The sequence below is a fragment of the Phalacrocorax aristotelis genome, unplaced genomic scaffold (assembly GCF_949628215.1).
Source record: "Phalacrocorax aristotelis unplaced genomic scaffold, bGulAri2.1 scaffold_80, whole genome shotgun sequence".
NCBI classification, from domain to species: domain Eukaryota; kingdom Metazoa; phylum Chordata; class Aves; order Suliformes; family Phalacrocoracidae; genus Phalacrocorax; species Phalacrocorax aristotelis.
Window position 1 is genome coordinate 177,249 of NW_027441280.1, and position 27,081 is coordinate 204,329.

At 55.3% G+C, this 27,081-nt stretch overlaps 1 long non-coding RNA gene across 1 annotated transcript; it reads left to right on the forward strand.

Moving 5' to 3' along the window:
- Positions 1 to 17,782: 17,782 nt before the first annotated feature.
- LOC142051233 (uncharacterized) lies at positions 17,783 to 25,235 on the forward strand. Its single transcript, XR_012658364.1, has 5 exons — positions 17,783 to 17,876; positions 18,127 to 18,245; positions 18,336 to 18,439; positions 20,943 to 21,049; positions 24,318 to 25,235. It is a non-coding gene; the product is annotated as an uncharacterized LOC142051233 (long non-coding RNA).
- The last annotated feature ends 1,846 nt before the right edge of the window (positions 25,236 to 27,081 follow it).

Here is a 27,081-nt window from a genome sequence, read left to right on the forward strand (position 1 = left end):
CTGCGAGGGGGAAAGGTGCAGAGGAATAGAAGCTCTGTGGATGCAGCCAAGTTATGGTTTCTGGATGGTATTAATCGAGAAGAGTAATTCAGATAATGCTGCTGCCCAGCGACCAGAATTGGGTACTGAGCCCGGGAGCCGCGCACGCGCGGTGGCGTCCCTGTGATCCCCATTGCTCTCTCCGCAGGTAACAGCCCTGCGATGCTGCGGTGCCTGCGAGGTGATGCCGCCGTGCTCGTTGCTGCTTCCTGGTAAGGAAAGGCCTCCTCCGCTCCTGCTGCAGCGTGGTGGTGTGTCGGACACGATTCCCTGTGTCGGGTGAGGCCTAGGGCTGCCGGCGAGGTGAGCGAGCGCCTTTGGTGGGTGCAGGGGTGTCTCCTTGTGTGCCTGCACTACTGGGGCTGGTGGGATGGGAAGCTTCAAACGACCCGCCGAGGCAGGCTTCTGGTATGCTAAAGGCGAGTGGGTGAGGGCAGCCCTAGGAGTTACTCGGGAGCTGATAGAAGGGAAGAAGGAAAGGAGGAGGAGGATGATGACCTTTTCCCCCTGCCCAGGGTGCAGAAGATGGCCGACTCTCCAGCTCACCAGAGCTCCCCCTCAGCCTCCCCTGGCCCCCCTTGCCCAGTGCGCCTGCTCCCAGCTCCAGCACGAGCGAGCTAGGCTACGTGCCGAGGAAGCCTCATCTCGTAAGAGCTGTAAGACACCCATGTGTTCTCTTCAGGTGGAGGACGGCCTAGAGTCTGGAGCTGCAGAAGAGGCAGGGAGGAAAGAAGGGGAAAGAAGCATGTGAACGGCTAAATTGTGCCAGCAGCGCTGAGAGCGAGAGTCGCGGTGAGTCCTGGGCCAGTGGGGCCCCGTTGCCTCTCTTGTGCGTCCTGGGCCCTCCCTGTCTCTCCCCCGGCCCCCTCTCTTTCCTTACCTGCTGCAAAATTTTTTTTTTTTCTTTTGGGCCCCCCCCGCACCTTCTTTCTCCATCTCGCTCTGAGTGGCTCCCTGCCTCCCCGTCTTTTTCAGTCCTCCCTCTCTCTGTCCTGTAGCCTGTGGCTCCTTTTTCTATCTCCGCCTCTCTCTGCCTGGCTCTGGCTCCGTTTTTTTATTCCTCCTGCTCTGTCCTGTAGCCTGTCGGTATTTTGTCTTTCTCTGGCCCTCTTGGTCTGACTCCCTGTGTTACCGAAAAACGCGGTAAAATCGGAAATGACTCCTCAACGCCAATTTAGTATTAAAGAGCAGGCATTCTTTATTCACGGCGCCGGATGCACGGGGGATCGCTCCTCCTGGCGTGCGTACCTCACACACCTTTCCCGTACAATTTGTAGATCAAAATTTTACGTATTCATATATATACATTATAGCCCTGTCTGCTGATCGGTACAAACTTGCTCGTTCCGTATGTAAATCGCTGCGCAGGCTCGGTTGTCCTCTTCCGTTGTTCTCTTCTGAGTAGGTGGTATTACTTGGGTCGGTGGTGGTCTGTGAGTCGGTGGTCGTGATCTCCCCCTGCCGGAATTACCTTTTTACCTTCTTGGCTAGTTTTCTCAGTCCGCTCCACGAAACCGCGTTTTGTCGTCCTTTTCTGACAGAAGCACGTTGTCTGTTGTTCTGTTGACATTAACGATCGCCTAGTGACTAAAATGCAGATCGACAGACACACCGATTCGTACGCTCCACGTTCCCGTAATGGAACACCGTCTCTGGTTGGTTGATTTCATCGCTTTGGTTACACCTGTTCCTGTTGTTCAGTTTCTTCTTTTTTGGCTTTGTTTGATTCTCTCTGTGATTCTGTTTTTCTCTGCCTCGCTTTTCCCAGCTCCCCGTCCCTCACTTGGAATGCCCGTTGTCCTTCACCAGCTCACTCTCCCTTGGTTGCCATCCCCGTTTCTGAATTCCTCCTGCTTTGCCACGTAGCCCGTGGCTTTTTTCTTAATCTCTCTGTCTGCCTCAACGCTCCCGCCACGCTTTTTAATTCGTCTGCTCTGTACCCTGCTACTGTTCTTGCCTTTCTGAGTTCTTCTCTGTCCAGCTCCCTTTCCCTATTTGTGGATTCCTGTTCTTCCTGCACCCGCCGCTGTTCCCTGTGATCTCCGTCTCTCTCTGTCCAGCTCCCTGTCCCTAGGTTTTAATTCCTGCCTCTGCCCGCTGTAGCCCGTCTAGATGTTTCTCTCGGCCTCTCTCTCTGTCCGGCTCCCTCTCTCTGTGTTCTAATTCCACGTTCTCTGTCACGTAGACCCGTGCTATTTGTTTGTCCTCATCTCTCTCTGTCCAGCTCCTTGCTGCTATGTTTTCTTTCTTCCCTCTCTCTCTGTCTTTGTAGCCCGTTGCTGTTGTTGTGTTTTTGGTTTTTGTTTTTTTTTTTCCCACTTGTTTCTTCGTTTGTCTCTGTCTGCCTCCCAGTGCCTGATCTTTAATTCCTCCTTCCCTGTTGGGCCGCTGTTCCTTTTTTCCATTCTACGTTGTGTTCTCTTTGGTCTCCTGTTCTTATTCATCGGTTCCCTCCTCGCCGCCCTGTGGCTTGTCCCCATTTTAGTGTTGCCTCTCTTTCCCTCTCTCTGGCTTCTTGCCCCTGTTTTTAAAATTCCTCCCTCTCTTCTCTCTTCCCTGTTGGCCGTGTGATCGTCAGCCTTTCTCCACCTCTTTCTGCCCAGCTCTCTGTGTCTATCCATTAATTCTTCCCTCTCTGCCCTGTAGCCTGTAGCTTTTGTCCTTTCTCCATCTTGCTGTCTCTGGCTTCCCCGTGACCCTCTTTTAGAATTGTTTCTCTCTTCTTTCTGTACGCATTGCGATTCCTTTTGCTCCCCATCTCCCTTTGTTTTGGGTGTTGTTTTGTTGTTGTTTTTCTGGCTCCCTGTCCCTAATTCTTAATTCTCTGCCTTCTCGTGCTCTGTACCACGTAGCCCCGTGGTTTGTTTTGTGGTGTTCCCTCCCCGGCCCCTTCCCTCCGTCGTTGGCTGTCTCGGCTCCCTGTCCCCGTGGCTTCATTCTTCCCTTTCTGCCCTGTTCTTGTCGCTTATCTTGTCTTTCTCCATCGCGCTCGGTCCAGCTTCCTGCCCCTATTCTTCTTTCCTCCCTCGCTGTCGTGCTGCCTGCCCCAGGTTCTTTGTGCGTCTCCAGCCTGCTCCTCTTCCTTCTTTGTTGGTCTGTGTCCTGCTCTTCCCTCTTTCTGCTGCCTCTCTTCCCCTCTCTCTGCTGCTTTTATCTCCACCTCCGTCAGGCTCCCTGTCCTTCTCTGGCCGTCCTGTTCCCTGCCTCGTGCCTTCTCACTACACGCACACACGTCCCCCCCGCCCCGTCCAGCCGGATGCCGCTCTTCTCTTCTCTCTTCCTACTGTCCCGTGCCCTGCTCCTCACCTTTGGTGGCCTCCCCCTCTGCCCAGCAGCCCGTCGCCCCAGGAGCCAGGCGACGGACGGTCCGTTCCCTGCCAAACCGGGACAAGCGCGTGCCGTGGCTTAGCCCCAGCTGGCTATTCTGCACCAGGGAGCTGCTTGCTCACTCCACCCTCAGTGGGCTGGGGGAGAGAGCTGGAAGGGTAAGAGTGAGAAAAATCATGGGTTGACATCAAGGCTGTTTAATAGGTAAAGCAAAAGCTGTGCGTGGAAGCAAAGCAAGGAATTAATTCACTCCTCCTTTTCGGCGGGCAGGTGTTGAGCCACCTCTGGGAAAGCAGGGCTCTGTCATGTGTAATGGTTACTTAGGGAGAGAAATGCCGTAGCCCCAGCCCTCCCTCCCCGCCCCCCCCCAAGGACTCCCCCTTCTTCCCCCAGCTGCGTGTGCTGAGCATGATGTCAAATGGTATGGAATATCCCTTTGGTCAGTTAGCTGGGAAAGCTTTCCCAGCTGTGTCCTCTCCCAGCCTACCTGCTGGTGGGGCACTGAGAGAACCAGAAGAGGCCCTGACTGTGGAAGCAGTGCTCAGCAAGAACCAAAACATCTCTACATTATTAACGGTGTTTTGAGCATAAATCCAAAACGTATCCCTTCCTAGCTACTGTGGAGAAAATGAGCACTATCGCAGCCAACACCAGCTCCGTGCGGCTGCGGCAACGGCGGCCGAGGTGGCCTTGGGGCAGGGGGGGAGCGTTGGGGACCCTGACCCACGAATGGCTCCTGGGACTTGTTACGTGCGTGCCTGCACAAACACCTGCCCTCTCCTTTGCCCTCAGGGCTGCGTTTGCGCTGCCTTTGCGTGGGGCAAGGGGCTGTGATGGAGCCCAGGGGAGGAGGTGGTGCACTGTGGGGGTGAGGGGAGGGCGCCCCCCGTTGCTGCTGCGCCTCAGCTGATGGCGGGGTCTGGATGGAGGAGCCCCAGGTGCGGGCGGTGGGGCTGACGGTGCCGGCTCCTCCCTGGAAAAGGGGTGGTGCCCAGCTCCGGGGGGCCAGTGTGAGCCGAGGGCGGAGCGGAGCTGTGGCCGAGCGTCAGCGGGCTGCGGCTGTAGCGAGGGAGGAGGTGAGCGGGGGCTGGGTGGTGGAGCGCTGCGTCCCGGGTCAAGCCCCGAGGAGGGCTGCGGCGGGGCAGCGCCGGGTCGGAGCGGGCGGTGGGGAGAGCGAGGCTGTGCTGAGGGCTCGGTGGGGCTTCCGGGTGCATCGGCGGCCGGGACGGTGGCCCGCAGGGTCCGAGAGCGGGGAGGGCGGGCTGGCGGCGTGCCGGGAGCTGTGGTGGTGCGCCTGGAGGCTGGCCGTGCGGCCGTGTTGTGGCGCAGAGCGTGCCGGGAGCTGCAGTCCTTGTGGCACGCGGCTGCCGGGCGGCCGTGTTGTGGCGCAGAGCATGCCGGGAGGTGTAGTCCTTGCGGCGCGCGGCTGCCGGGCAGCAGTGTTGTGGCGCAGAGCATGCCGGGAGGTGTAGTCCTTGCGGCGCGCGGCTGCCGGGCGGCCGTGTTGTGGCGCAGAGCATGCCGGGAGGTGTAGTCCTGGCGCAGTGGCTGCCGGCGCTGTCACGTGGTTCGCCGGGGCGTGGCGGGAGGCGCGGTCTTCCGGCGCTCGGGTGCCGGGCGGCCGTGCCGCGTACGGTAGGCGCGGTGTATTTTTGGGGTTGGATTCGTGTTGATTTCTGGGGGCTTGCGGGTGCGGCCGCTCCCCGAGAAGCGGTGAGTTCCCCGGGAGCTGACAGAAGGGAAGAGGGAAAGGAGGAGGACCTTTTCCCCCTGCCCAGGGCGCAGATGATGGCCGCCTCCCCGGCTCGCCGGAGCTCCCGCTCAGCCTCCCCTGGCCCCCCCTTGCCCCGTGCGCCTGCCCCCAGCCCCGGCACCTCCCCTGAAGCGTGCTGCGTAGCCCTTGGCCGCCCCCAGGCCCTGTCGTGAAGGCAGCGAGCCGGCCCTCAAGCGCACTGGATTCCCCCTCGGCGCAGGGGCCCTTAGCAGTAGCGCGGGGAAGGGGCGCTGTGTCCGGAAGCCCCTGCGCAAGGAGAGGCTTTGGTCAGGGTCGATCGACGGTAATGACGGTCGCTGTTTCTTCTTTCCCTCTCCCAGAGACCGTGCTGAGGACGTGGTTCTGTCCTTCCCCCGGGGACGCCGTCGACTGCGGCCGTCTCAGGCTTGCGTGGCTTCTCTCTGCCCGGCTTTGCCATCCTCGCGGCGCCGGGGCGAAAAGGGACACACAGAGCCCTTCCCGGCTGTGGACAGGAGCTGCCTCGGCTGAAGCTGGAGACGCCAACGAAAGGTAAAGCAGAAGAAACTGAAGGCGCTCTGGCTGCCAGCTGCCTTCCTGCTGCAGGCAAGAGAGAGCCTGTCCCTGCAGGTGAGGGAGGAAGGATCCCCCTTCATAGCCCGCAGCGGGCCGGGCCAGGCCACCAACGTGCACCGCAGGGTCCGTACGCGGTAACCCGGAGTTGGGTACGGGCGTGTAGTGCACGAGCGAGCTAGGCTACGTGCCGAGGAAGCCTCATCTCGTAAGAGCTGTAAGACACCCCCGTGTTCTCTTCAGGTGGAGGTCGGCCTAGAGTCTGGAGCTGCAGAAGAGGCAGGGAGGAGAGGAGGGGAAAGAAGCATGTGAACGGCTAAATTGTGCCAGCAGCGCTGAGAGCGAGAGTCGCGGTGAGTCCTGGGCCAGTGGGGCCCCGTTGCCTCTCTTGTGCGTCCTGGGCCCTCCCTGTCTCTCCCCCGGCCCCCTCTCTTTCCTTACCTGCTGCAAAATTATTTTTTTTTTCTTTTGGGCCCCCCCCGCACCTTCTTTCTCCATCTCGCTCTGAGTGGCTCCCTGCCTCCCCGTCTTTTCAGTCCTCCCTCTCTCTGTCCTGTAGCCTGTGGCTACTTGTTCTTTCTCCGCCTCTCTCTGCCTGGCTCTGGCTCCGTTTTTATTTTTTTATTCCTCCTGCTCTGTCCTGTAGCCTGTCGGTATTTTGTCTTTCTCTGGCCCTCTTGGTCTGACTCCCTGTGTTACCGAAAAACGCGGTAAAATCGGAAACAACTCCTCAAGCCCAATTTAGTATTAAAGAGCAGGCGTTCTTTATTCACGGCGCCAGACGCACGGGGGATCGCTCCTCCTGGCGTGCGTACCTCACGCACCTTTCCCGTTCAATTTGTAGATCAAAATTTTACGTATTCATACGTATTCATTATTGTCCTGTCTGCTGATCGGTACAAACTTGCTCGTTCCGTATGTAAATCGCTGCGCAGGCTCGGTGGTGGTCCGTGAGTCGGTGGTCGCGATCTCCCCCTGCCAGAATTGCCTTTTACCTTCTTGGCTGTTAATCTTGGCAGTCTTGGCTAGTTCTCTCAGTCCGCTCCACGAAACCGCGTTTTGTCGTCCTTTTCTGACAGAAGCACGTTGTCTGTTGTTCTGCTGACGTTAACGATCGCCTAGGGACTAAAATGCAGATCGACAGGTGCGCTGATTCGTACGCTCCATGTTCCCGTAATGGAACACCGTCTCTGGTTGGCTGATTTCATCGCTTTGGTTACACCTGTTCCTGTTGTTCAGTTTCTTCTTTTTTGGCTTTGTGTGATTCTCTCTGTGATTCTGTTTTTCTCTGCCTCGCTTTTCCCAGCTCCCCGTCCCTCACTTGGAATGCCCGTTGTCCTTCACCAGCTCACTCTCCCTTGGTTGCCATCCCCGTTTCTGAATTCCTCCTGCTTTGCCACGTAGCCCGTGACTTTTTTCTTAATCTCTCTCTGTCTGCCTCAACGCTCCCCCCGCGCTTTTTCATTCGTCTGCTCTGCTCTGCACCCTGCTACTGTTCTTGCCTTTCTGAGTTCTTCTCTGTCGAGCTCCCTTTCCCAATTTGTGAATTCCTGTTCTTCCTGCACCCGCCGCTGTTCCCTGTGACCTCCGTCTCTCTCTGTCCAGCTCCCTGTCCCTAGGTTTTAATCCCTGCCTCTGCCCGCTGTAGCCCGTCTAGGTTTTTCTCTCGGCCTCTCTCTCTGTCCGGCTCCCTCTCTCTGTGTTCTAATTCCACGTTCTCTGTCACGTAGACCCGTGCTATTTGTTTGTCCTCATCTCTCTCTGTCCAGCTCCTTGCTGCGATGTTTTATTTCTTCCCTCTCTGTCTGTCTTTGTAGCCCGTTGCCGTTGTTGTTTTTTTTTTTTTTTCCCACTTGTTTCTTCATGTGTCTCTGTCTGCCTCCCAGTGCCTGATCTTTAATTCCTCCTTCCCTGTAGGCCGCTGTTCCTTTTTTCCATTCTACATTGTGTTCTCTTTGGTCTGCTGTTCTTATTCATCGGTTCCCTCCTCGCTGCCCTGTGGCTTGTCCCCATTTATTGTTGCCTCTCTCTCCCTCTCTCTGGCTTCTTGCCCCTGTTTTTAAAATTCCTCCCTCTCTTCTCTCTTCCCTGTTGGCCGTGTGATCGTCAGCCTTTCTCCACCTCTTTCTGCCCAGCTCTCTGCGTCTATTCATTAATTCTTCCCTCTCTGCCCTGTAGCCTGTAGCTTCTGTCCTTTCTCCATCTTGCTGTCTCTGGCTTCCCCGTGACCCTCTTTTAGAATTGTTTCTCTCTTCTCTCTGTACGCATTGCGATTCCTTTTGCTCTCCATCTCCCTTTGTTTTGGTGTTTTTTTTGTTGTTTTTCTGGCTCCCTGTCCCTAATTGTTAATTCTCTGCCTTCTCATGCTCTGTACCACGTAGCCCCATGGTTTGTTTTGTGGTGTTCCCTCCCCGGCCCCTTCCCTCCGTCGTTGGCTGTCTCGGCTCCCTGTCCCCGTGGCTTCATTCTTCCCTTTCTGCCCTGTTCTTGTCGCTTATCTTGTCTGTCTCCATCTCGCTCGGTCCAGCTTCCTGCCCCTGTTCTTCTTTCCTCCCTCGCTGTCGTGCTGCCTGCCCCAGGTTCTTTGTGCGTCTCCAGCCTGCTCCTCATCCTTCTTTGTTGGTCTGTGTCCTGCTCTTCCCCTCTCTCTGCTGCTTTTATCTCCACCTCCGTCAGGCTCCCTGTCCTTCTCTGGCCATCCTGTTCCCTGCCTCGTGCCTTCTCACTACACGCACACACGCCCCCCCCGCCCCCGTCCAGCCGGATGCTGCTCTTCTCTCCTCCTACTGTCCTGTGCCCTGCTCCTCACCTTTGGTGGCCTCCCCCTCTGCCCAGCAGCCCGTCGCTCCAGGAGCCAGGCGACGGACGGTCCGTTCCCTGCCAAACCGGGACAAGCGCGTGCCGTGGCTTAGCCTCAGCTGGCAACTCTGCACCAGGGAGCTGCTTGCTCGCTCCACCCTCAGTGGGCTGGGGGAGAGAGCTGGAAGGGTAAAAGTGAGAAAAATCATGGGTTGACATCAAGACGGTTTAATAGGTAAAGCAAAAGCTGTGCGTGGAAGCAAAGCAAGGAATTAATTCGCTCCTCCTTTTCGGCGGGCAGGTGTTGAGCTGTTTCTGGGAAAGCAGGGCTCTGTCATGTGTAACGGTTAGTTAGGAAGAGAAATGCCGTAGCCCCCAAGGACTCCCCCTTCTTCCCACAGTTGGAACCCGCAGTTCGGTACGGGCGTGTAGTGCACGAGCGAGCTAGGCTACGTGCCTAGGAAGCCTCATCTCGTAAGAGCTGTAAGACACCCCCGTGTTCTCTTCAGGTGGAGGTCGGCCTAGAGTCTGGAGCTGCAGAAGAGGCAGGGAGGAGAGGAGGGGAAAGAAGCATGTGAACGGCTAAATTGTGCCAGCAGCGCTGAGAGCGAGAGTCGCGGTGAGTCCTGGGCCACTGGGGCCCCGTTGCCTCTCTTGTACGTCCTGGGCCCTCCCTGTCTCTCCCCCGGCCCCCTCTCTTTCCTTACCTGCTGCAAAATTATTTTTTTTTTGCGCCCCCCCCGCACCTTCTTTCTCCGTCTCGCTCTGAGTGGCTCCCTGCCTCCCTGTCTTTTCAGTCCTCCCTCTCTCTGTCCTGTAGCCTGTGGCTACTTGTTCTTTCTCCGCCTCTCTCTGCCTGGCTCTGGCTCCGTTTTTATTTTTTTACTCCTCCTGCTCTGTCCTGTAGCCTGTCGGTATTTTTGTCTTTCTCTGGCTCTCTCGGTCTGACTCCCTGTGTTACCGAAAAACGCGGTAAAATCGGAAACAACTCCTCAAGACCAATTTAGTATTAAAGAGCAGGCATTCTTTATTCACGGCGCCGGATGCACGGGGGATCGCTCCTCCTGGCGTGCGTACCTCACGCACCTTTCCCGTTCAATTTGTAGATCAAAATTTTACGTATTCATACGTATTCATTATTGTCCTGTCTGCTGATCGGTACAAACTTGCTCGTTCCGTATGTAAATCGCTGCGCAGGCTCGGTGGTGGTCCGTGAGTCGGTGGTCGCGATCTCCCCCTGCCAGAATTGCCTTTTACCTTCTTGGCTGTTAATCTTGGCAGTCTTGGCTAGTTCTCTCAGTCCGCTCCACGAAACCGCGTTTTGTCGTCCTTTTCTGACAGAAGCACGTTGTCTGTTGTTCTGCTGACGTTAACGATCGCCTAGGGACTAAAATGCAGATCAACAGGTGCGCTGATTCGTACGCTCCATGTTCCCGTAATGGAACACCGTCTCTGGTTGGCTGATTTCATCGCTTTGGTTACACCTGTTCCTGTTGTTCAGTTTCTTCTTTTTTGGCTTTGTGTGATTCTCTCTGTGATTCTGTTTTTCTCTGCCTCGCTTTTCCCAGCTCCCCGTCCCTCACTTGGAATGCCCGTTGTCCTTCACCAGCTCACTCTCCCTTGGTTGCCATCCCCGTTTCTGAATTCCTCCTGCTTTGCCACGTAGCCCGTGACTTTTTTCTTAATCTCTCTCTGTCTGCCTCAACGCTCCCCCTGCGCTTTTTCATTCGTCTGCTCTGCTCTGCACCCTGCTACTGTTCTTGCCTTTCTGAGTTCTTCTCTGTCGAGCTCCCTTTCCCTATTTGTGGATTCCTGTTCTTCCTGCAGCCACCGCTGTTCCCTGTGACCTCCGTCTCTCTCTGTCCAGCTCCCTGTCCCTAGGTTTTAATCCCTGCCTCTGCCCGCTGTAGCCCGTCTAGGTTTTTCTCTCGGCCTCTCTCTCTGTCCGGCTCCCTCTCTCTGTGTTCTAATTCCACGTTCTCTGTCACGTAGACCCGTGCTATTTGTTTGTCCTCATCTCTCTCTGTCCAGCTCCTTGCTGCGATGTTTTATTTCTTCCCTCTCTGTCTGTCTTTGTAGCCCGTTGCCGTTGTTGTTTTTTTTTTTTTTTCCCACTTGTTTCTTCATGTGTCTCTGTCTGCCTCCCAGTGCCTGATCTTTAATTCCTCCTTCCCTGTAGGCCGCTGTTCCTTTTTTCCATTCTACATTGTGTTCTCTTTGGTCTGCTGTTCTTATTCATCGATTCCCTCCTCGCTGCCCTGTGGCTTGTCCCCATTTATTGTTGCCTCTCTCTCCCTCTCTCTGGCTTCTTGCCCCTGTTTTTAAAATTCCTCCCTCTCTTCTCTCTTCCCTGTTGGCCGTGTGATCTTCAGCCTTTCTCCACCTCTTTCTGCCCAGCTCTCTGCGTCTATTCATTAATTCTTCCCTCTCTGCCCTGTAGCCTGTAGCTTCTGTCCTTTCTCCATCTTGCTGTCTCTGGCTTCCCCGTGACCCTCTTTTAGAATTGTTTCTCTCTTCTCTCTGTACGCATTGCGATTCCTTTTGCTCTCCATCTCCCTTTGTTTTGGTGTTTTTTTTGTTGTTTTTCTGGCTCCCTGTCCCTAATTGTTAATTCTCTGCCTTCTCATGCTCTGTACCACGTAGCCCCGTGGTTTGTTTTGTGGTGTTCCCTCCCCGGCCCCTTCCCTCCGTCGTTGGCCGTCTCGGCTCCCTGTCCCCGTGGCTTCATTCTTCCCTTTCTGCCCTGTTCTTGTCGCTTATCTTGTCTGTCTCCATCTCGCTCGGTCCAGCTTCCTGCCCCTGTTCTTCTTTCCTCCCTCGCTGTCGTGCTGCCTGCCCCAGGTTCTTTGTGCGTCTCCAGCCTGCTCCTCATCCTTCTTTGTTGGTCTGTGTCCTGCTCTTCCCCTCTCTCTGCTGCTTTTATCTCCACCTCCGTCAGGCTCCCTGTCCTCCTCTGGCCATCCTGTTCCCTGCCTCGTGCCTTCTCACTACACGCACACACGCCCCCCCCGCCCCCGTCCAGCCGGATGCTGCTCTTCTCTCCTCCTACTGTCCTGTGCCCTGCTCCTCACCTTTGGTGGCCTCCCCCTCTGCCCAGCAGCCCGTCGCTCCAGGAGCCAGGCGACGGACGGTCCGTTCCCTGCCAAACCGGGACAAGCGCGTGCCGTGGCTTAGCCTCAGCTGGCAACTCTGCACCAGGGAGCTGCTTGCTCGCTCCACCCTCAGTGGGCTGGGGGAGAGAGCTGGAAGGGTAAAAGTGAGAAAAATCATGGGTTGAGATCAAGACGGTTTAATAGGTAAAGCAAAAGCTGTGCGTGGAAGCAAAGCAAGGAATTAATTCGCTCCTCCTTTTCGGCGGGCAGGTGTTGAGCTGTTTCTGGGAAAGCAGGGCTCTGTCATGTGTAACGGTTAGTTAGGAAGAGAAATGCCGTAGCCCCCAAGGACTCCCCCTTCTTCCCACAGTTGGAACCCGCAGTTCGGTACGGGCGTGTAGTGCACGAGCGAGCTAGGCTACGTGCCTAGGAAGCCTCATCTCGTAAGAGCTGTAAGACACCCCCGTGTTCTCTTCAGGTGGAGGTCGGCCTAGAGTCTGGAGCTGCAGAAGAGGCAGGGAGGAGAGGAGGGGAAAGAAGCATGTGAACGGCTAAATTGTGCCAGCAGCGCTGAGAGCGAGAGTCGCGGTGAGTCCTGGGCCAGTGGGGCCCCGTTGCCTCTCTTGTACGTCCTGGGCCCTCCCTGTCTCTCCCCCGGCCCCCTCTCTTTCCTTACCTGCTGCAAAAATTTTTTTTTTTCTTTTGGGCCCCCCCCGCACCTTCTTTCTCCATCTCGCTCTGAGTGGCTCCCTGCCTCCCCGTCTTTTCAGTCCTCCCTCTCTCTGTCCTGTAGCCTGTGGCTACTTGTTCTTTCTCCGCCTCTCTCTGCCTGGCTCTGGCTCCGTTTTTATTTTTTTACTCCTCCTGCTCTGTCCTGTAGCCTGTCGGTATTTTTGTCTTTCTCTGGCTCTCTCGGTCTGACTCCCTGTGTTACCGAAAAACGCGGTAAAATCGGAAACAACTCCTCAAGACCAATTTAGTATTAAAGAGCAGGCATTCTTTATTCACGGCGCCGGATGCACGGGGGATCGCTCCTCCTGGCGTGCGTACCTCACGCACCTTTCCCGTTCAATTTGTAGATCAAAATTTTACGTATTCATACGTATTCATTATTGTCCTGTCTGCTGATCGGTACAAACTTGCTCGTTCCGTATGTAAATCGCTGCGCAGGCTCGGTGGTGGTCCGTGAGTCGGTGGTCGCGATCTCCCCCTGCCAGAATTGCCTTTTACCTTCTTGGCTGTTAATCTTGGCAGTCTTGGCTAGTTTTCTCAGTCCGCTCCACGAAACCGCGTTTTGTCGTCCTTTTCTGACAGAAGCACGTTGTCTGTTGTTCTGCTGACGTTAACGATCGCCTAGGGACTAAAATGCAGATCGACAGGTGCGCTGATTCGTACGCTCCATGTTCCCGTAATGGAACACCGTCTCTGGTTGGCTGATTTCATCGCTTTGGTTACACCTGTTCCTGTTGTTCAGTTTCTTCTTTTTTGGCTTTGTGTGATTCTCTCTGTGATTCTGTTTTTCTCTGCCTCGCTTTTCCCAGCTCCCCGTCCCTCACTTGGAATGCCCGTTGTCCTTCACCAGCTCACTCTCCCTTGGTTGCCATCCCCGTTTCTGAATTCCTCCTGCTTTGCCACGTAGCCCGTGGCTTTTTTCTTAATCTCTCTGTCTGCCTCAACGCTCCCGCCGCGCTTTTTAATTCGTCTGCTCTGTACCCTGCTACTGTTCTTGCCTTTCTGAGTTCTTCTCTGTCCAGCTCCCTTTCCCTGTTCATGAATTCCTGTTCTTCCTGCACCCGCCGCTGTTCCCTGTGACCTCCGTCTCTCTCTGTCCAGCTCCCTGTCCCTAGGTTTTAATTCCTGCCTCTGCCCGCTGTAGCCCGTCTAGATTTTTCTCTCGGCCTCTCTCTCTGTCCGGCTCCCTCTCTCTGTGTTCTAATTCCACGTTCTCTGTCACGTAGACCCGTGCTATTTGTTTGTCCTCATCTCTCTCTGTCCAGCTCCTTGCTGCTATGTTTTCTTTCTTCCCTCTCTCTCTGTCTTTGTAGCCCATTGCTGTTGTTGTGTTTTTGGTTTTGTTTTTTTTTTTCCCACTTGTTTCTTCGTTTGTCTCTGTCTGCCTCCCAGTGCCTGATCTTTAATTCCTCCTTCCCTGTTGGGCCGCTGTTCCTTTTTTCCATTCTACGTTGTGTTCTCTTTGGTCTCCTGTTCTTATTCATCGGTTCCCTCCTCGCCGCCCTGTGGCTTGTCCCCATTTTAGTGTTGCCTCTCTCTCCCTCTCTCTGGCTTCTTGCCCCTGTTTTTAAAATTCCTCCCTCTCTTCTCTCTTCCCTGTTGGCCGTGTGATCGTCAGCCTTTCTCCACCTCTTTCTGCCCAGCTCTCTGTGTCTATCCATTAATTCTTCCCTCTCTGCCCTGTAGCCTGTAGCTTTTGTCCTTTCTCCATCTTGCTGTCTCTGGCTTCCCCGTGACCCTCTTTTAGAATTGTTTCTCTCTTCTTTCTGTACGCATTGCGATTCCTTTTGCTCCCCATCTCCCTTTGTTTTGGGTGTTGTTTTGTTGTTGTTTTTCTGGCTCCCTGTCCCTAATTGTTAATTCTCTGCCTTCTCGTGCTCTGTACCACGTAGCCCCGTGGTTTGTTTTGTGGTGTTCCCTCCCCGGCCCCTTCCCTCCGTCGTTGGCTGTCTCGGCTCCCTGTCCCCGTGGCTTCATTCTTCCCTTTCTGCCCTGTTCTTGTCGCTTATCTTGTCTTTCTCCATCGCGCTCGGTCCAGCTTCCTGCCCCTATTCTTCTTTCCTCCCTCGCTGTCGTGCTGCCTGCCCCAGGTTCTTTGTGCGTCTCCAGCCTGCTCCTCTTCCTTCTTTGTTGGTCTGTGTCTTGCTCTTCCCTCTTTCTGCTGCCTCTCTTCCCCTCTCTCTGCTGCTTTTATCTCCACCTCTGTCAGGCTCCCTGTCCTTCTCTGGCCGTCCTGTTCCCTGCCTCGTGCCTTCTCACTACACGCACACACGTCCCCCCCGCCCGTCCAGCCGGATGCCGCTCTTCTCTTCTCTCTTCCTACTGTCCCGTGCCCTGCTCCTCACCTTTGGTGGCCTCCCCCTCTGCCCAGCAGCCCGTCGCCCCAGGAGCCAGGCGACGGACGGTCCGTTCCCTGCCAAACCGGGACAAGCGCGTGCCGTGGCTTAGCCCCAGCTGGCTATTCTGCACCAGGGAGCTGCTTGCTCGCTCCACCCTCAGTGGGCTTGGGGAGAGAGCTGGAAGGGTAAGAGTGAGAAAAATCATGGGTTGAGATCAAGGCTGTTTAATAGGTAAAGCAAAAGCTGTGCGTGGAAGCAAAGCAAGGAATTAATTCACTCCTCCTTTTCGGCGGGCAGGTGTTGAGCCACCTCTGGGAAAGCAGGGCTCTGTCATGTGTAACGGTTACTTAGGAAGAGAAATGCCGTAGCCCCCAAGGACTCCCCCTTCTTCCCCCAGCTGCGTGTGCTGAGCGTGATGTCAAATGGTATGGAATATCCCTTTGGTCAGTTAGCTGGGAAAGCTTTCCCAGCTGTGTCCTCTCCCAGCCTACTTGCTGGTGGGGCACTGAGAGAACCAGAAGAGGCCCTGACTGTGGAAGCAGTGCTCAGCAAGAACCAAAACATCTCTACATTATTAACGGTGTTTTGAGCATAAATCCAAAACGTATCCCTTCCTAGCTACTGTGGAGAAAATGAGCACTATCGCAGCCAACACCAGCTCCGTGCGGCTGCGGCAACGGCGGCCGAGGTGGCCTTGGGGCAGGGGGAGCGTTGGGGACCCTGACCCACGAATGGCTCCTGGGACTTGTTACGTGCGCGCCTGCACAAACACCTGCCCTCTCCTTTGCCCTCAGGGCTGCGTTTGCGCTGCCTTTGCGTGGGGCAAGGGGCTGTGATGGAGCCCAGGGGAGGAGGTGGTGCACTGGGGGTGAGGGGAGGGGGCCCCCCGTTGCTGCTGCGCCTCAGCTGATGGCGGGGTCTGGATGGAGGAGCCCCAGGTGCGGGCGGTGGGGCTGATGGTGCCGGCTCCTCCCTGGAAAAGGGGTGGTGCCCGGCTCTGGGGGGCCAGTGTGAGCCGAGGGCGGAGCGGAGCGGAGCTGTGGCCGAGTGTCAGTGGGCTGCGACTGTAGCGAGGGAGGAGGTGAGCGGGGGCTGGGTGGTGGAGCGCTGCGTCCCGGGTCAAGCCCCGAGGAGGGCTGCGGCGGGGCAGCGCTGGGTCGGAGCGGGCGGTGGGGAGAGCGAGGCTGTGCTGAGGGCTCGGTGGGGCTTCCGGGTGCATCGGCGGCCGGGACGGTGGCCCGCAGGGTCCGAGAGCGGGGAGGGCGGGCTGGCGGCGTGCCGGGAGCTGTGGTGGTGCGCCTGGAGGCTGGCCGTGCGGCCGTGTTGTGCCGCAGAGCGTGCTGGGAGGTGTAGTCCTTGCGGCGCGCGGCTGCCGGGCGGCCGTGTTGTGTCGCAGAGCATGCCGGGAGGTGTAGTCCTTGCGGCGCGCGGCTGCCGGGCAGCAGTGTTGTGGCGCAGAGCATGCCGGGAGGTGTAGTCCTGGCGCAGTGGCTGCCGGCCCTGTCACGTGGTTCGCCGGGGCGTGGCGGGAGGCGCGGTCTTCCGGCGCTCGGGTGCCGGGCGGCCGTGCCGCGTACGGTAGGCGCGGTGTATTTTTGGGGTTGGATTCATGTTGATTTCTGGGGGCTTGCAGGTGCGGCCGCTCCCCGAGAAGCGGTGAGTTCCCCGGGAGCTGACAGAAGGGAAGAGGGAAAGGAGGAGGACCTTTTCCCCCTGCCCAGGGCGCAGATGATGGCCGCCTCCCCGGCTCGCCGGAGCTCCCGCTCAGCCTCCCGCTCAGCCTCCCCTTGCCCCCCCCTTGCCCCGTGCGCCTGCCCCCAGCCCCGGCACCTCCCCTGAAGCGTGCTGCGTAGCCCTTGGCCGCCCCCAGGCCCTGTCGTGAAGGCAGCGAGCCGGCCCTCAAGCGCACTGGATTCCCCCTCGGCGCAGGGGCCCGTAGCAGTAGCGCGGGGAAGGGGCGCTGTGTCCAGAAGCCCCTGCGCAAGGAGGGGCTTTGGTCAGGGTCGATCGACAGTAATGACGGTCGCTGTTTCTTCTTTCCCTCTCCCAGAGACCGTGCTGAGGACGTGGTTGTCTGTCCTTCCCCCGGGGACGCCGTCGACTGCGGCCGTCTCAGGCTTGCGTGGCTTCTCTCTGCCCGGCTTTGCCATCCTCGCGGCGCCGGGGCGAAAAGGGACACACAGAGCCCTTCCCGGCTGTGGACAGGAGCTGCCTCGGCTGAAGCTGGAGACGCCAACGAAAGGTAAAGCAGAAGAAACTGAAGGCGCTCTGGCTGCCAGCTGCCTTCCTGCTGCAGGCAAGAGAGAGCCTGTCCCTGCAGGTGAGGGAGGAAGGATCCCCCTTCATAGTCCGCAGCGGGCCAGGCCACCAACGTGCACCGCAGGGTCCGTACGCGTAACCCGGATTTGGGTACGGGCGTGTAGTGCACGAGCGAGCTAGGCTACGTGCCGAGGAAGCCTCATCTCGTAAGAGCGGTAAGACACCCACGTATCCTCTTTAGGTGGAGGTCGGCCTAGAGTCTGGAGCTGCAGAAGAGGCAGGGAGGAGAGGAGGGGAAAGAAGCATGTGAACGGCTAAATTGTGCCAGCAGCGCTGAGAGCGAGAGTCGCGGTGAGTCCTGGGCCACTGGGGCCCCGTTGCCTCTCTTGTGCGTCCTGGGCCCTCCCTGTCTCTCCCCCGGCCCCGTCTCTTTCCTTACCTGCTGCAAAATTTTTTTTTGTTTGTTTTTTTTTTTTTTTTTTTTTTTGCACCCCCCCGCACCTTCTTTCTCCATCTCGCTCTGAGTGGCTCCCTGCCTCCCTGTCTTTTCAGTCCTCCCTCTCTCTGTCCTGTAGCCTGTGGCTACTTTTCTCTGCCTCTCTCTGCCTGCACTGGATTCCCTCTCGGCGCAGGGGCCCGTAGCAGTAGCGCGGGGAAGGAGCGGTGTGTCCAGAAGCCCCTGTGGAAGGAGGCTTTGGTCAGGGTTGATCTGCGGTAATAACGGTTGCTGTTTCCTCTTTCCCTCTCCCAGAGGCTGTGCTCAGGATGGGGTTGTCTGTCCTTCCTGTTCGTCTCTTCCTCTCTCTATTCCTTTGCGCTGGTCCCTCTCCCTATTGTTTATTGTTTTGCTTCTCTGAACCTTTTTTTATTCCCAGCGTTTTCCCGTGACAGGAGCAGCAAAGAAGGGAGCGGAGCATCGGGGTATCCATGGAGAGAGCATTGGGCGTTCTCCTGTCTTTGTGGGGCTGACCCTGAGGAAGTGTGGTACGTGGGTCGGTAGCATGAATATATATATTTTGTGGGTGCACAAACCCGTTTCAGAGTGTCAGAGGGTAAGGGTTTTGTTCTGTTCAGTGTAAACATTGTTCTGTTTGGTGAATTTGTCGAAGATGAGAGTTCAGTGGGGGAGGAAGTCAGCTCTCTGGCTGGTTTGAGGGTAAGGTGGGCTGTACGTGTTTGTCGGTCATCTCTCACCTGCCAGATGTTTTGAACTAGTTGTATCTGGTTTTCGTAGGGAGTCACGAAGGGGTTTGGGGCTCCCCAGTGGCGGGTGCTGTGGCCAAAAGAGAAAGCAGGGTCACAGAGTGCTTCATTTACGGGGCTGGCCTCGGCCATCTACTGCACAAACTTCTGGTATGTAGCAATCGGGACTCGATTTCCTGAAGGAGGAGAGGATGATGGAGCTCGTTATAAGAGCATAATCGTTTTGTCTTCTTTTGGCAGTACGGGCACCCGAGGACCAGCTTGCTTTTGAGGAACGGCACGAGGATGTTGGTGTCGACGCTCAGCAGAGGAAGGAAGCTTCTTTTGGAGGCCAAGAAGATGAAGTAGACTGCTTATTTGTTGTGTTTGATTTTCATTGCGGGGATGGGGAGGGGTGGAACATGCAAAACGCGGTCCTGGGCAGGGGAGGTTTCTGATGTGGGAGGCCGTGAGAGAGATCATGGACGCTGCTGGACAGGCGTTAGAACCCGTTGCTCAGGTTGGACGGACCCAGCAGAACCACCGCACCATCTTAAGTAATGCCTGCTCACGTACTGAGATTTTAGTAGTTGCCCCCGCATCAGCTTTGGCTTTTCCTCGTCGAGCTTGTGTTTTGGCAAGAAGCGTCTTTCGTTAAGCATTTGGGTCTAAGGGGTGTCCGTGAGGCTACGTGGTGCCCATCCCCATGAGATTTTGTGACCATCAAGTGATATTCAGCATCCATCTTATGCCCGTCTCCTGTAACTACTCTGCAGTTTTCGCTTAAGGCTTGATAGCGCAGCGTTAGCTGAGGGCGGCATTTCCCCCGCTGGCCCCTCCACGCCGACGGCGTTTCCCCTGCCGGCCGCTGTCCGTTCCCTGTAACTGTGACTCTTGTCCCGGCAGAACCTTTGCCAAAGCCACCTTTGTGCTCCACAGCAGTCTGTTTTCTGTCTCGAGTATGTTTCTTTTCGGTATCCGATACCCCAGAGCTGTGTACCGTTGGCTCAGGTCTCTTCTTGAGCTTCTGCGAGAAGAGAGAGCCTTCATCTGTTTTAATCCATGTGTCTCCTGGGGTGTTTTTTTGTTGTCCTTTACAATTTAGTTTTGCCCCAGCTACTGAGGTGTTAATTTAGCTGCTTCATACGGTTCCCGATACGCTTGCGTATTTCCACGTTTCTTTTCGTGTTTTTTGTCCTTTGAGACTGATCTAGTTCTGTTAAGGGACTGAGCGAGAGAGAGCGTTGAGGTGACTCCGAATGGTTGATGGCTTTACAATAAATGATTTACTTTATAACCAGAGATATTTTTTGAGAAGGGGTTCTTAAAAGATTTCGTTCTGCTTTGCCATTCCGCTGGGGTAGATGAGCCCCAGCCTTTTTTCGGGAGGCTCATTCTGCTCCTGGGCTTCTCTGGTACTGTTCCTTGAGTTGGTTGCAGGTTTTGAGCTGTCTAAGCTCTTTGGGTAGGTGTGTTTTGACATTCAGAGATGGGGAGGTTTCTGGTTGAGGTAAGAGATTAAGGAGCAGTCAAAGTTGAGCAGCAGATATATATTAGGAAGTACACTTGTACGAGCTTTTGTTTTCCCTTGGGTCAGTAAGTTTTTGTTGGGTGTTCAGGGGTAGCAAGATGGTCTAATAGTGTGTTTTGGATTATTTGGTTTTGTGGGGGTGTTATGGTTTTGTCTGGGTTTTTTTGTTTGTGGTTTGTTGGGTTTTTTTGTGTGTGGTAGGTTTTTTGTTTGTTTTGTCTTGTTTTCCAGGAATTTTGACTTGACTGAAGGTAGAACCTTATATTTTTTCCACCAGTTTTGCCTGTGTTGTGCAAGTTGTTGACGTTATCTCTCAATAGGACTGATGGTGAGATGCTGCGGTAGGGGTTAGGGTGAGTGTGTTGTACACATCTGTATATGGAGCTCTAGCCTTCCTTCAGAAAGCAGCAGGGACGTAACGCATAGTGTGTGTCGGTGTACGGGACTGCTCGTCGCCTTTCCCGATCGCCCGCAGAGTACCACGTTGTCCCGAGAACCTTTGCAGCTTGCGGCAGGTCCCTTGTAGATTATAAGCATCAGGGCTTCTGTTATTTTGTGGGCCTGTAGAGAGCACGGAGTCTGCGGGAAGCCGGAAGGTGGGAGGTGCTCGCAGAACGCGGGGCAGAGGTGGGAAGGGCGGCTCCCGAGGAGCGGCTGACAGAGGGGCTTTAGGGGTGCAAATACAGGGCAGGAGCTGTCGGGAAGGAGTGAGGTTCCTTCCCTGACAGTTCAGGAGGAGAGGAGGGGTTTTTGAAGTCTTGGTACCGGGGAATGGTTGGGAAAGGGGTGTTTAAGTGTTAGCTAATGGTCGTGTTCTGTGTGCAAGCAGCCTCCGGTAGCCCAGTCTCCTTCCCCGTATGTGTCAGCACGGCCACTCGAGCGTGCTGTCTGCCGAGAGGTTCTCCACGCGGCTGTTCATGGAGTCGCTCAGGAGTGAGTTACCTACAAAAGGAGAGTGTGTCGCTACACCAGCCACGCCTGTTTGCTTCCCGTATTGCTTTTGGCATTTGCCCTATCGGTGTCCGCCTGTGCTTGAGTCATCTGACACGAACTGTGATTTTTGTGTGTTGCGTGGTTTGACTTTTTCTTGCAGTTTAAGTAACAGGTCGAGGGTTAAGCAGGACAGTCGAGCGAGGCGTGACGGCAAAGGCGAGCAGATGGCGTCGTGTGCTGTGACGGGGCGGGCTGTGAGGTCACTCGTCTGGGATTTCTGCCTTTGGGGTCTCTGTGTTGCCGAACAAGTCGGTCAAAAGGATTTGTTAGTTTGTTTTGCGTGGTGAGCTCTTGATTTTGGAAAGCAGTGTCCAACATCTGTGTGCCTCTCCGTATTTCCCCAGAAGTGGGCCCGGCATTGAAGGTGACGGTTCCCCAGCCATCGGGGACGGACCGAGAATGCGAGCAGGCACCTGACGTGGCCACTGACCCGGGAGGCACGGATTGGGAGGTGAGCGGAGCCGTGTTGGCACGGTAGGGGAAAGGATGAGTCTGGAATGTGGCTGTTGGTGCAGATGCGCGGTAGGGAGCCGGACACGGAAGGGAGGGGGCGAACAGAGCATCGTGAGAAGGTAGGTCAGCACGTGACAACGGAGGGGTCGTGCAGTGTGAGCACCTATGTGACTAGTTAATGAAGGGACTCACAAAACTATATGCAAAGCGGGATGTCTGCCCCGAGCTCGTTGGGCAAGGTGAGCGATGAACAGGGAGCCGTAGCAGCTGTTATTTTTGAGGTGTGGAATTGTTTGTGAGCGGGCGGCCGCTTCCAGGCGCAGGGGTCGCCTTGTCTCTCTGGTTCTCTAGGCACCGTAGGTGGCGGCGGCCACGACATCCAGCCTCATTAGAGCGTGGGGGAGCGGAAGTTCACGGCGCTTCCGAGGAGGCTGTTGTTGCGGAAGTGGCCGGCGTTGAGTGGTGCGATGCTGAGTGATGGCACCGCACGTTTGGAGATGAAGAGTATCCGTGTGACCGCAGCCCCATCCTACGTAGCCTGTGTGGCCTTTTTAAAGGATGGCTTTTGAGCCCCCAGATTTGGAAGGGAAGCTGAGGGGCCGATGCGGTCTTTGTGCGGGTGGCCGGTCGGTTGGGGGAAGCGCAGGTGGGGCAGGCAGGGGTTGTAAAATCAGCGGAGGGTACCGTTCAGAGACCGGACACGTTTGGGCCGAGAGAGGTTGTGGTGTCCTTTCTGCAAAACAGAAGCATCTGCCAGGCAGGGGGAGTTCCTGCCTGTGCTTGTGCTGTTGTGTGGATTTTGTAGTCTGTCTTTGTTCCTTACTGTACTCGGGTCTCGATGTGTCTGTTGTTCTCCGTGCTGAGCAGGCACCTAGGTAGCAATATTGAGGGTTTTGCAAGCCCTGGCTCATCGGCATAATGGTAACCGAGAGCTTCCTTTCTCGCATTTTAAGTCTACTGCATAGATTTGTCTTGTGTCTGAAATATTAGACCTTTATAGAAGGTCATCTTTTTGCAGCGGTGATTAAGGCGGCCTCGATACTGCTGCTGAGGAGCAGTCTGAATACGCAGAGCCCTTTTCTGGGACCTGTTCCCTGCACCTGAACGTTCTGAGGTCTTTAAGAGTGGCTTGTCGCTCGTACGTCGTCCTAGTTGTGGGTATATGGTTTTATTGCAGGTGATGATGGTAGGTGACTTCTCTGCGGATGCTATAGCTTCTTCCTCGCTGCCGTATAGATCTTCTCGCCCGGTGGCATCTCTGGGCCGGAAGTCCGTCGTCTCGGTGAGAGTTTTCTTAGGTGCCTCGATCGCGTCGCTTGTAGTATTTGTGAGCGGTGTCGGTCCGTGCATGTCGATGCCTGTGTCAGAGCTGCTCCGCCTGGGGGTGTAGCAATGGTAGAGCGGAGGAAAGAATAGCAATAAGAGTATATGGTTAATGTTAATATGCATAGACTGTTTTGGCAACGCCCGTACAACCCTCGTCGGAGCGAGTGGCCGTTGGCAGCGGGCGAGGATGGTAATTTCCGGGGTGTTTTGTGGGTGCCGAGGGGATGACCGTAGCTGCCTGGGAGAGGCAGCTAGAGTGCTAGCTGAGCAGAGGGCACCTCTCAGCTGTTCAAGCTTGTACGTGCGTGGGGCTTAACATTTGATTGAAGGTATTTCCTTTAATGGCATGCAGTAGTTGGGCTCTAGATGGTATTCCTACGTGGAAGCAAGACCTGTGGAATGGTTAAGCTGTTGCTGTGCGTCCAGGTGACTTGTTCTATCATGCTGTTCTTGCAGAGGATGAAGATGGAGCTGTGCAGGGTGATGGAGCAGAGCTGAGTAGAGCACACTAAGGCAGCGGGTCCGTGTGCGGGATTAAAGGGAAGATGCGACCGAAGGCTATTTGAGGAGCATTTCAGGCGAGCTGGGTCGCAGTGAGGGGGCGCATGGGGCTGGTGACTTTGTTCTCTTTGCTCTCAGGAGCACAGCGCTATCCCTAGGGGCTGGCAAGGTCCTAATTGTGGGGCCGGCGCCCATCGGGTGCTTCTTTTTGCGTTACAGTTTAAAGCGTGGATCGCTCTGATGTTTGAGGAGTTTCTGGGCAGTTGTCGTCTGCGGCGTCGTTCCCAGATGCGTGAACAGCTCTGCTCTGTCGCTGTCTGTTTTCAGGGAGCGTGATTTCTTCCCTGCATCCTTACGTTCTTAGGTCTTGTAGCTGGGCTTCTTGTGCCTCCTCCCTCTCAGTTTTGAGAGGAACTTCTTGTCACGGGCCCTGACGCTCTTCTAATCATTTTGGATCTCGTTAGGGCCTCCTTGCATCCCTGTCAGGGTTCTGCAGGTCTTGTTGCTGGACGAGCTCTTCCGTCCAGTTGTCTCTGTGTTTGCCGAGAGCGTTCTCTCGTCTTGGAGGCGCGCGGTTTGTAGTGTTTCTCATAGCGTTGGTGTGTGCGTTTTGTGAGTTTGGCTCGGAGCCGCCTTGCTGGCCGTGTAGAGTCGGGTAGGTGGCACAGCGATGAGAGCTTAGGGTTCATCTGTTGCTGTGCTAAGGCTGTTGGGGGAAAGGTGGTACCGTCATCTCGGATGGAGTGGCCCTCCTCAGCAGGCAAGGACCGTAATCACCGTGACGTTTTGTGGGCTCGGAGGCCATGACCGTGGCTATCTGGGAGAGGCAGCTAGAGTTCAGCTGAGCAGATTACCTCTGCAGGGTGTTCAAGCTTGTACGTGCGTAGGGCTTCATGTTTGATGTCATATGTTTGTTTTTAATGGCAGGTTATAGTCGGTGTTCAGGAACAGTTAAGGTACTGCTGTGCAACCAGGCGACTTGTTTCGTATTGGTTTTGGAGATGCCGAGGGACGAGTCGTGCAGGGCGACGGAGGGGAACTGAGGGGACCGATGTAAGCGGGTGAGTCGGTGCGTGGTGTATATAGAGGGAAGATGTGACCGATGCCTCTATGACTCCATTGCTCCTTGCGTTTGTCTTTTGTTTTGGTTTTGAAGTAGCGTAGCAATGAGCAAAGGAGGCAAGTCGAGCAAGGCGAGTGGTGATTGGTGGGCTGAAGTAGCAGCTCTTTTCTGAGGTGTTGTGTTGCTGGTGAAGTTATAAGCAACGCGTGTCGTTTGGGTGTTACGGACGGCGGGCGAGGTGCCGTGTTCAGCTGCAAGTGACGTAGGCCGGGTGGGAGGCTGTCGAGGGAAAGGGGTGCGAGACGGGGATCGGTGCGGGCAGGCTGTGGCATCGGGCAGCATCTCAGGAGGTGCCTTTTCGCTTGGCTTTTTGCAGGTGCCGCTGGCAGGCTCGGAGTGCTGCTGCCGCACGCCTATGAGAGGTCTGAGAAGGTGGGGCAGCGGCCAGCATCTAAGACCAGAGAATGCTGTGGTCCGTCGTCGAGCTCTTCAGTTTTGTAGGTAACACGTGGGCCGTCTTTGGAACGGCGTATGAGCATTAGAAGTGAGCTGGGTAGTAATGAGGAAGTCACGGGGCGGTGATTTCTCACGAGCGTAACGGTAGTTTACTGTGTGTTGATACGTTTGGTGCCACAAGCGATGACGGAAGCGGGGTGTGATGCTGGAATCTGTGCAGAGCAGGTGAGCCGATGGGCATGTTCGTTTTGATGAGGGGGGTGCTCTGGAAGAGATCTGTGTTGACCTGTGTGATACTTATTGCTGGCTCTGGGTTTTTTCCTTTTTTACATGATGAAGAGGCACCTGGCCACTGCAAGAATATCCTGGTTAGCTGGTGTGTTTCTTGTTGTGAAAGGATGCATAATCTGACCCATCTGAAAGCCCCACAGTGTGACTTTTGTTAGGAAGAGATTTTGAAGAATTGAGATATTTCTTATTCAGTGAGGTTGCATTCTATGAACTTGCCATCAGAGTGCATCTTAGAGACAGTGTCTTTGTCAGCAGAACTCATCAGCACAAGACTTGCAAAGTATTGCTTTTTTTTAAAGACAAAAAAATCCATGGTCCTTGCGGAGATCCAAGCACAGCACATACTCCAAAGGTTGATGGCATTGGTAGTGCTTGGGTTCTCAGTTGTAACAGTCGAGATACCATAAAATGCGGTTCGCCTGCATGCTTCGGTACAGCCGAACGCATTAGCAGGTCTGCCGGTCCTTCTTGGTAGCCCCGTGTATTGCAACACTGGGGATTTGATTTGTGTGGTTTTTTGTTGTGGTATTATTTTTCCCCCCCCCCCCCCCCAAAAAAGTAAAACTGTATCGGGGATCTCTTCACTCACCGATTCTTCTGTCATAAATGAAAGTTTAAAAAAAAGCTAACATCGTCTGATTTACGACGTGACTTGCGCTCTTTCAGCTGTAACTGCCAAGCAGATGTAGGGTACGATGTGTTAGGTGTACTTAAGCAGGTAGGTATTTGTTGTAAATATTTAATGAGGGGCGACTGAATGTTGTGGGGGGGGTGTTTCCTGCCGGTATTTTGAGGGAGCGCTCTTAAGTACTTTATTTCAGTCTCGCTTTCGACGCGCGTTTCCCTGGCAGTTCAGCAGCATCTCTTGGGCGGGGCAGCCGGGCGGACGTCCCTCCCGACTCCGTAACACGCCAAAACCCCCCAGTCACGTTGCTGCTGTGTATTTTGGAGATAGATAATCTTACGGCGGGCGTGAACGGCTGTGCGAGTTGAATGAACGCAGAAGGAAAATGGAAAGCTTTTAGAGCCTAGACGCTCATATTGGATGTGCGTAAACACGCGCCCGCCTTCTCAGCACAAAGTGAATTACTGAGATTTATTCTTAATTTTTTACGTTACTCTTTCAAGTTTGACACGCTTCACTTCAGGCTTCGTGGAGCCAGGCAGCAAGACGTGCGGCGGCAGGGCGAGGGCTGTAGCTGCTGCGGTGGGTCTGTAAGCGGAGGTTCCGGTTCCGGTACAACTTTGCCCCGCAGCCTCACGGGGTTATCTCCCCGCAGCGGTGCCGTAAGGAAGGGATGAGACGTTTTCCAGCACCAGCCAGAGCGTTCAGTGTTACGCGAAGGATCTGTTCAAAATGGTATCGGTTAGTCTTAATACCGTTTTCAAGCGTTCCAATCACTCTAGCTTTTAAAGGATGTGTTGTGTTTTGACGTGACCCGTTTGCCTGGAATCTTGCTGCGGCTCAATTTCCTTCCTACCCCTTATGCTGACTGAGCTCCTCCATTTTCTTCTGTGCTATTTTATTAACGTGCTGAAATATAGTTTGGGATTTCTGTTTTTCAGATGTCGTCTAAGTGTCTCGTGATGCTCAAGAGATGCCTGCCGGTCGTTAAGCGTGGTGAAGGTAAGGGGCCATCCCTCGGCCTGGAGGCTCCTGGCTCTGTCTCCAGCGGGTGCCCCGCAGGTGCGGCCGCGAGGGCTGCCCGGTGGGGAGAGTCGGGGCCCCCAGGGACCGGGGCTGTTTGTCACCCCGGGGAGCCCGTCCCAGTGCGGGAACATGTCCGAGCGGAGCCCGAGAGAGACGTGACACCGTCCTCTGGCACGCTCCTGCTCTGCCGTGGGGCAGCCGCCAGCCTGCGGACAGGGGCTGGGGGGGCTGCAGCTGTTTGGGGGGCTGCCCCACCTTTTAGATTTTAGCAGAGCTCCCCCTTTTCTGGGGGGTGTGGGAGGGGTGTGCGTGTACCTTTGTAAATGGCACTATTAAAGTAATGAGCTGCAGGTTGGAGCAGGTTCCCTTGTTTAGTGCCCTTCTTGGGGGTGAATAAAATTGGGGGAGTCCTGGGGGGGGTGTGATGATGTCATGTGGGGTGCCCCGGTGTCACTGGGGGAGCTGATAATGCGTCAGAGGAACAGGTGAGTGGGGGCGTCATGTAGGGGTTCCCCCCCAAAAAGGGGGGTTACAGCCCCAAAATGCCTGAAAATTCAGGGGGGCTATTACAAAAACCTCTTATATATATTGACATGTGTAATATTAATTTATAGATGCATAAAGGGATTTTGAGATAAGAACTTATCTCTCCTATATTATATAACGGATTTCGGGATACAAAAATTCTGCATCGAGATGCAGGGTTTTAAAACACAAAAGTAACTCGACCGTCTATATATCT